Source organism: Onychostruthus taczanowskii, unplaced genomic scaffold (assembly GCF_017590055.1).
Source record: "Onychostruthus taczanowskii isolate IOZ18803 unplaced genomic scaffold, ASM1759005v1 scaffold46, whole genome shotgun sequence".
Taxonomy (NCBI): domain Eukaryota; kingdom Metazoa; phylum Chordata; class Aves; order Passeriformes; family Passeridae; genus Onychostruthus; species Onychostruthus taczanowskii.
The window spans coordinates 5,149,061-5,155,788 of record NW_024502125.1 but is presented as its reverse complement, the minus strand read 5'-3'; the positions used below and the strand labels follow the sequence as shown (position 1 = coordinate 5,155,788).

General features: G+C 40.9%; 1 protein-coding gene across 1 annotated transcript in view; it reads right to left on the bottom strand.

The window, feature by feature from the left end:
* LHFPL2 (LHFPL tetraspan subfamily member 2) overlaps positions 1-526 on the bottom strand; it is a 116,223-nt gene extending 115,697 nt beyond the window's left edge. Inside the window, exon 1 of the mRNA XM_041414723.1 lies at positions 385-526. The gene's annotated coding sequence lies outside the window, so the exon portion shown is untranslated. The remainder of the gene's footprint in view (positions 1-384) is intronic.
* Positions 527-6,728: the final 6,202 nt, after the last annotated feature.

The following is a 6,728-nucleotide window of genomic DNA, read 5'->3' as shown; positions in this document are numbered from 1 at the left end:
TTACCTGGGAGGGATGGGAGTGAGGGAGGGAGTGGGGAAGGGGGGAGCGACGGAAGGAGGCAGCCTGGCAGCCGCGGGCGCCTCGCCGGGTCGCGCTCTGGGTCCCGGTCGCGCTCCCGGCGGGGAAGGCGCCCGGGTGTCGACCCGCTCCACCGCTGCCCCGGCGAGCGCCGGGTGGCTCTCTCCGGCGGCACAGCCCCGTCCCTGCCGCCACCTCCGCGCTGTGCCTGTCCCCGGCCTGTCCCTAAGGCTACAGCCCTGGCCCAGGAGAAGCAGCAGCAGCCCGGCCGCCGCTCGTGCAATGAATGGAAGCGCAGCCAGCGGTCCCAGTCCTCCCTCCCGTCCTCCCATCCCCGCACAACTTCAGCGGTGCCGCTGCCTCACCGCTGCCGGGCAGAGGCGGCTTCTCCGCGCTGGGGCTCCGCTCTCGCCGCCGCCTCCGGCCCGCGCCCCGCCGGGCTCACCCTCCTCCGCTCCCGCCGCGACCATGCACCGAGGGAGGAGGAATGGGATCCCGGCGAGGGCCGACCCGGCCACCCCCAGCCGGAGGGAGGGAGCCGCGGCGAGGGGCGGGGAGGGACGGGACGCGGGCGCCCTGCCCTTCCCAGGACCGGCCCCCTCACACTGACGTCCCGCGCTCCCACACCGCCGGCCGCGGGGAAGCGCCCAGAGCGGGGCCGCGCGGGAGCCGGGCCGGGGCGTGGAGGCACGGCGGCCATGGGCGGGCTGGCGTGCCCTGGATGCTATCACAGCCGGGGAGAGAGGCTCTGGAAACAGCCCAAATAACCGCTGCCCCGCCATCCTGGCGTTTGAATAACCGAGGGTTCTCCATCTGCCCCGTCCGACACACAGGCTGACAACGGACCCAGCAGCACGACTGGCAGTGTCAGGCCCAGTATTGCCCATTGCAAGTCGCATCACCGGACCTAGCCATAGTGGACGGAATGGACAGCAGGAGTGGTAAACAGCAACTCCTTCTATCCAAAAATTCTTCTGGGTGTAGACCTTCAGAAATACAATTTATATTGCAAGAGAACGTCTAAAAAGTCTACAGTGCTTCTGTTTTCAAACTTTTTCCCCTCAGAACAAATAATTTCCCACCGATATCCCTTTAAAATCATATTTAACACTCTTCCAGTTTCAAAGTAACACTCTGATGACCCAGGTTTTTCCAGATTTGTGTCATTTTTAAAGTATCTTGAGATGTCTAATGCCAAGCACATATGTGTCTACAACCAGTGACACTCATTTAAAGCATCTGCAGGGAAAATTAAGGTTGAGGCTTGGACATGTCTCTGCATGCCTCTGCTGTCCCACACAGTTGTGTACTTGTTTCACCCTTGTGTAATACGCTGCTCGTTGTAAGTGGATGACAGGTGTCTAACTTCATACAGCTCATCTCAGTGTCAGCTTCACTTGCTAGATTGGAACTGTCTGTTGCAACAGATAAAACCAGCTGCTAAGTTGGTCAATAAAATAAATCACGTTGGGTATCTCAGAAACATAAATGAAGTGCTACACCAGTGCAAAATTTGATTTTCTGCAGCTAAAGCTGTCCTCCTGGGAAAAAGTAAGGAGTTCTCTTTTAACTGCTATCAGAACGGTATCTTTCACAAACACTGCATTTACTTGAAGCTATGGCTTTTGACTAAATTATCCTTTTACTGCCATGATACAGAGCAATCAGTGCAGGCTGATCCTGTTGACTGCTTGGGATTCCAAAGTCTTCAACTCTGCAAGAGCACATTCTATCTGACTGGACCCAGATGGATTTGTGCTTTTTTTATTTGGTGTCTGCTGCTCAGAAAACAAAAAGCCAGAAAATGTTCTTCCAGGTACGTAGGTTGAGGAAGCTAAAAAACAAACACAAAACTCCAAGAATTATGTTCCTATGGCAAAAACAAGAAAAACATATGCAACTCTCTACACTTACTGAAAACAGAGCATGTGCTTTCATGGCTGATTATTGTCCAAACTTCTGTCTTTACATTACTTTTCCTCTTTCTGGACAAGTCATCAAATGAAACATTCTAAAAAAAGTTTTATTAGAGACATTTTGAATGTTCCCATTAGAGAAATTCATTTTCTACAAAATAAGGGTGTCTTTGTAAGGCTGAACTTTCTGTGACCTTTGAGAGCAGCTACTTTAACATACAATAGGAGACAACTCAATAGGTCTGTTCAAAAATAAACATCTCTTTAAAGAATATTTTAACCCTAGAGACTTCACACAAGTAGCGTAGTGACAACATTATTCAATAAGACAAAGTTAATGTCTTAGTCATATTCATTTTCAGAAAGCTATGAGGCCTTTTGCATTCCAGTTTTAGAGTGCACTTTGAGCTAATACCCACAATACATAGGTCTTCTACTTTTGGATCAGTTTCTTTCTGAAACAGATACATGTTCCATGTTGTTTCAAAAAGATAGAACCATGATACTACAACAACAATGTGAAACTAAAAAGTATAGAGTCTGCATTGCAAATATGCTTGTAACAAACATCAGTTTTCTCACTATTAACTTTTTTAAAAAAGATATATCTATTAATTCTTAAAAAGATAAAGTTAAATGCTAATTAATTTAATAAAAGTAGAATGAAGGGAAAGAATTATTAAAGCATTCCTACTATCTTCATATATGAAGTCAGCTTTTAAACATAGACACCCACGTGTCCAAATCACAGTTAAGTCTCACAGCAATTAACAGACTTGATATAAAGAGTGATGTTGTGATGTTTGCTGCAGTAGTGGATCCAGTATCACCAGCTTTTTCTTCCTCCTCCATTAATTGTTTAAAAACTGTTTGCTACTTAAAAATACACAAAAGGGACAATTACACAGTGCTGTTATCAGTAAATGGTAATGTGCAGGCTTAGCCACTCTATAAAGTAATTACTAATGGGAAAGATGACACCTGATAATAAGCAAATGATAACCCATGGAACACTAATGAAGTTTTTAAGAAACTTGTTACTGACTCACAGCACTGCATGTAAAACAAAAGGCAACCATGTCTTAGAACATTTTCATTTGGGCTAACAGATAATCTGATCCCATTGGATCCTGTCTGGTCCACAGCACATATTGTTACAGGTACTTTTTAGCATACTACCTGGGTGCTAAAAAGAAAACTTGTGAGGCAAGCTCAGTGCATCGGGTTGTGGGACTGAACAACTCTGTGACTTAGAAAAATAGCCACAAGCAAGCAGTTTTCACAAGGAGGTAGGAAGCAGCACACTGAAATCCCCTGATACAGTCTGAAGGCCAAGGATTGTGACCCTGGCAGATCTAAGCACAGCTTAAATTTTTCTTAATTTGAACACTTCTTTATTTGGAATTGGTATGAGGAACTTGGTATTTCCTTCTATCTAAGTAGTGAGGTTTTAATGCTAACTAATTACTATATTGTCTTTGATGTGCAGCTCTAAACATTTTTATTTAGCTTATCTTAAGCCCAACTGCACAAACAAATAACTCATCACCAGAACTTAGCACATACACGTTATCCAAACAGGAAACAGAGACGTCAAACAAGCACACTTTGGATTAAGTAATGTATGAGATGAAAAAGATGATATAATGTTTTTTCCTCTTGCTTACAGATCTTTCCAAGTATTAACTTCATAGGCATCGATTTGTTTAGTCAGTTTTCCTCCCTAAATATTAGTGTACTTATAACCCCAGATAGTAATAAGTGATCTCATTTTGCTCGATCGATTTAAATTCTCCATGGACTGTTAGAATGAAGGATTATTTTACCCTGAAATTTCCTGAAGTTCACCTGAACAAATACAGCCTTGGATGTGGCCCAGAAAACATTCTCTGAAGGTTGTAAGAATAGAATATAGGCAGGGCAGACAAAACAGGATAGCAGAAAGTACAACCAAAGAGACTGTGACATCCAAATAACTAGCAAATAACATACAGGTTGGAAAGAAGAACAGACACTATTTGGCTCAAAATTATGTTCTCACTTAGCCTGTGAATAGTCACTGGAAACTATTAAAATATTGGATGAGATACAAAAATTTCTACATAGAGCCTACAAAAAGCTAAGAATGAACAAAGTGAATATCATGTGTGCATACTGGAATTAGTAGTTGGGCTAAAGAGCAAATCAATCTCAACTTTTTAAGCTTCAGATATATCCATATTAGATTTGTTCCCTCATTGCACTTACTCTTCTGTTGCTTTTTGTTGTTGATATTTTGGTTTTATTTTTTAAGTGGCTGTTGTTCCAAAATCTTCTCACTGTGGAGGAATGGAATAAATTTTAATATTCTATTCAAATGAATGATCTGACTACAGAGAAGAATTTTTTTGAATAAAATAATGTTAAAGAAAATGCTGTATTTGGAACTTGTCCCAAGAACTCCAAGGAAAATGGGAAAAGAGGAATTAATAGGCAGAAGATGGTGAGAAATATATGAAAGGGAGGACTCAGCTCAGGAAGAGTGGGGAAATTGAGTTGGGACATGGATGATATTTTATTGTGGGTTTTTGTTCTTCTACCCCAAAAAAAAGTAAGATGTAAAAAAACATCAGCTGAAATAAATCTTCAAGAGAATGTGTCTTTCTCCAGTAACACTTGGTTTTTTTGCAGTTTCAGAAATTTCAGTTTTTGTAAACACTTAGCTATGACATTTAATTTTTCAGTAGTTCATTGCTCTAGTGTCAACTAGAATATGGTGTTACAGAAAATAATTTTATCTCTCTACTGTATAACTGTGTAGTGACAGTAGGGACCAAAAAAAAAAAAAAAAACAAAAAAACCCATCTGTTCATACAGGAGACTTCAGGAGCAAACGAGAAATGAGAAGAGGCTGAGGTTAAGCTAAAAAGGTCATTCAAAATTATCACTTTATGTTGCAGATAATGGAAAAGGTGCAAGAGCATCCACAGTGGATAACAGCAATACCATATTGAATATATAGATTTCAGAGGAAAGGAATTTTATAGCTCAGGTCAAAAATAATGTGAGAATTGTAGCCATAGATGAAGAAAAATTACTACCTCAAAGTTGCTATGTACAGAATCAATGTGCAGTATCTAGACTTACCGACGTGATAACCTAGGGAAAGACCAGTGCTGAGTAGCAGAAAGCATGGAGATGTCTGCAGAGAGAAAAACGGAAGAGGAAGAAGGTTTGGAAGGAAAGACTGGAAGCTGTCTTAAATCATACTGAATCTGAACTGATAATTTAATTCCAATATATCCAGAGACATATCTTGAGATTTTCATCGGTGCAGGAGAAAGAAGTCAAGGGTGACTCAGGAAAAGCTAGTCTAATGACCTATTTAGATACGAAGAATAAATGAAAGGGACGAGGGATAGGGCTGCTTAAGCCTCCGTGGGAAAGCGATGAAGAAAGAACTCTTCCAGACATACAGACCAATGCAAGGCAGCAGCAGGCATTCATCAAAATAAAAACAAATTGAAAAAATAAGGTCAGTTAAAACAGTGTCTCAGAGTCTGAGACCTTTAAAACGAAAGCAACATGAGAAGAGACAAAGGCCTGTGGTGAGTGTCTGAGATATCTGTTGACCCTGGCTGAGTATTCTGGGGTCTCACATTCCATCTCTGAACCCAGCCTGGTGTTTTGGGGACACTAATTATTAAACTAATTTGAGACTCTGCCAATATGGTACAATAGAAGAATCTACCACTGTATTTTAAGAAGGCTTTAATTGAATGCAGACACTCAGACTCACTGAAGGGATCCAGATTTATCACTGTGCCTAATCTCTATTTTTGAAACACATATTATTGTAACTAGTATGTAAAAAAAAGCTGTCTAGCCAAATAAGCACTGCCTGACAAAACAGCAGTAACAGCTGTTTTATCTCCTGTCCCATAATTTGGCACTGTAGGATAGAGAAATTTTAAAGTGCACTTTGATGCACTAATTAATGGGAATTTAAATTATCAGTATCCTTTCAACTGAACAAACCAAGACATCCACTAAGGATAAATAATTAAAGATGTTGGGTTTTAAATAAGATATTCAATTATTGAAATTCCCACATTAATAACCAGATATGCTAATCTGTTTCTCTTCTAATGTCCTCAGGAGTGCTGAGAGAAATTGTACACATTCAAATGACTGAGAAAGCTACTATGCATTAAACATTTGAAATTACTCTATCAACTCATACATCCAGTTGAAAAAAAGCAGCTCTGATACCTTCTTCAACTACTAGCTTATTCATCCACATATGAGGCATTTTCTAGGACTTTTTCCAAAATATCCTACATTTCTACTGGCTATGTTACAAATTAAAAAAGGAAATAGCCTAGTGCTATTTCTAGGAATTATATATTTCAAAAATGTTTAATATTTCATTCATCAGTGTAAACATCATTAGAGATAAATCTTAAAGATAAATCTTAAAGATTGTAACATTGCCAAGTTTTTCAAAGCGATTTAACACTTGAAAAAATTGCTTAAGAACTGGGAAGATTCACCCAAACTTTCCAACGAAATTCAGTGAAACAATCTTGTTAATCCATATTCCCAATTCTATAATAACTGCTTGAAACATTTTTCAGAATTAAAATTGGCATTTCTAGAAATTCTGACTTGGGAATAATTCAGACATGATTAGACTTAAGTTTCCTAGGCATCACAGCATGTCAGTGAGAACCAGAGTAGCACAAATCAGAGCAGTTATAGACACCCACTACTCCCACTGGCAGTTTGTGCTGGTTTTGAGCTAATTTCTACAC